We start from the raw sequence: 2,456 nt of genomic DNA, 5'->3' as shown, positions 1-2,456 counted from the left end.
TGCAAACTAGTGATCTATATCAACTGCATCCTTTGCCTCAGCGCTGGATGAATATGGTGTAGGACTGCCTATGTGATATATTGCCTTGTGGGTATTGTGCCGTTTTATGATTTTATGAATTTCGATCATGGAACAATAAGATTTATACAATCTTGACCATTTTAAGAAGCAGAATGGTTGAATGACCACATCTATATATATACAATCACACATACACACACACACACACACACACACACACACACACACACACACACACACACACACACACACACACACTCAGAGGGAGAGGGAGAGGGAGAGGGGGAGGGGTAGGAAGGAAGGGAGGGAGGGAGGGAGGGGAGGGAAGGGAAGAGAGAGAAAGAGAGAAAGAGAGAGAGAGAGAGATGGAAGGGAAAGGGAGAAAGGGAGAAGGAAACAGAGAAAGAAAGGAAAATAAAAATAATTGACAAAATTAGAAGGAAAAGCAAAGAAATGTTAAAAGAAAGAGAAGAAAGAAAAAGGTAGAGAAAGAGAAAAGAAAGAAATAGAGAGAAAGAGGAAAGAAAACTAGACAAAAAAGATACAAAAGATAAAGACAAAGTATAATTGAAAAGCAAAAACGAGAAGAAAGAAAAAAAGAGAAAATGATAATGGACAATAAAATAGGAAAAAATAAAACAAAACCAAAAACAGTGAAAATAAAACAAAACCAAAAACAGTGAAAATAAAACAAAACCAAAAACAGTGAAAACAAAAGCAAAAACAAAAATAAATAGAAATAAAACAGTGAATAAAAGGGGAAAATGAGTAATGAAAATGGGGGAAATAATAAGAAAATGGGGAAAAGATGGTAAAGGTGAAAATTAAATGAAAAAAAGGAAAACAAGAAAAGAAAAAGCGGAGAAAAAAATCGAGAAGGACATAGACAAGTTTAAGGGGAAGACGCAGTTCAACCGCATATTTGGGGAGCATTTGAAAAACAATTCATACGTGTAATCAAACAGCCATCGTATTAGTACATTTAAAGTTTTGATAAAACAATACATTGGACAGAACTTTAGGGATACAATCATGTTGTAAGATAACTAGCTCGTACGTTTCCCGTTTTCTGTTAATTTATTTTGTGTAAAAATATATGAATAGATCCTTCCTACGAGAGGGGGGCGATTGCTACCACGATGTCATTTTGTCTTTATTTTTATCGAAGAAATGTTACTCCCTTATCGCTAATTTCACGAAACACTACTTAATCGAGTATTAGTTCGGTTACAAGCAGTTCTGATGATGCACTAGCATTAGTAAGAACTGGCATTATGCAAACTTTCGGAAGGCCGAGCACTCGACTGAAAAAGGAGTCCTCAGAGTCCCATTTTTTAAAATAATTTTTTTCTATTTTGACGCGGACGAAAAGAACATATTTTCCCCTTACTTTGACATAAAGGGTGCTTTTGTAATGAAAACAGAAAAGCGGCAGAGACGAGCACCCAGCCACACTCCCGCTGTGCACGTCCTTGGTAAGAACTACGTGCTGTTTCCACCCGCCAAGCTGCGGCCGCTCCTCGCTGACGGGGGGTGTTCGGACTTACCTGTGAATGCGAGGATTACACCGACCTTGGTGAGTTAGATGATATACATTGTGATGTTATCTTTCTTAAGAGTATAAAGAGTGCATCGTTAGATAAAGATTACGATAAGTATTGATAAGCATGAATCCCTTCCACAGATACGTTTTTTGTTTGCATTTTCGTATGCGTTTTTTGTTTGCATTTTCGTATGCGTTTTTTGTGTTTGTTGTGTGTGTGTGTGTGTGTGTGTGTGTGTGTGTGTGTGTGTGTGTGTGTGTGTGTGTGTGTGTGTGTGTGTGTGTGTGTGTGTGTGAGGGAGAGGGAGAGGGAGAGGGAGAGGGAGAGGGAGAGGGAGAGGGAGAGGGAGAGGGGGAGAGAGAGGAAGAGAGAGAGGAGGAGAGAGAGGGGGGAAAGAGGGGGAGAGGGGGGGAGAGAGGGGCAGAGAGAGAGATAGAGAGGGGGGGGGAGAGTGAGAGAGGGGGGTGAGAGAGAGAGAGGGAGGAAGAGAGAGGAGGAGAGAGAGAGAGAGAGGGAGGAGAGAGAGAGGGGGGAGAGAGAGGGGGGGGAGAGAGAGAGAGAGGGGGGAGAGAGAGAGGGGGGGAGAGAGAGAGAGAGGGGAGAGAGAGAGAGAGAGGGGGAAGAGAGAGAGAGAGGGGGGGAAGAGAGAGAGAGAGGGGGGGGAAGAGAGAGAGAGAGGGGAGAGAGAGAGAGAGAGGGGGGGGAGAGAGAGAGAGAGGGGGGGGAGAGAGAGAGAGAGGGGGGGGAGAGAGAGAGAGAGAGAGGGGGAGAGAGAGAAAGAGGGTGTGTGTGTGTGTGTGAGGGAGAGGGAGAGGGAGAGGGAGAGGGAGAGGGAGAGGGAGAGGGGGAGAGAGAGGGAGAGAGAGAGGAGGAGAGAGAGGGGGGAAAGAG

General features: G+C 43.7%; 1 protein-coding gene across 1 annotated transcript in view; it reads right to left on the bottom strand.

The window, feature by feature from the left end:
* The window catches only part of LOC125028071 (D-beta-hydroxybutyrate dehydrogenase, mitochondrial-like), a 5,432-nt gene extending 3,830 nt beyond the window's left edge, over window positions 1–1,602 (bottom strand). The window contains exon 1 of the mRNA XM_047617370.1: window positions 1,569–1,602. The gene's annotated coding sequence lies outside the window, so the exon portion shown is untranslated. The remainder of the gene's footprint in view (window positions 1–1,568) is intronic.
* Window positions 1,603–2,456: the final 854 nt, after the last annotated feature.

The sequence above is a fragment of the Penaeus chinensis genome, chromosome 8, assembly GCF_019202785.1.
Source record: "Penaeus chinensis breed Huanghai No. 1 chromosome 8, ASM1920278v2, whole genome shotgun sequence".
Lineage (NCBI taxonomy): Eukaryota > Metazoa > Arthropoda > Malacostraca > Decapoda > Penaeidae > Penaeus > Penaeus chinensis.
This window is presented reverse-complemented; position numbering and strand designations above follow the sequence as displayed.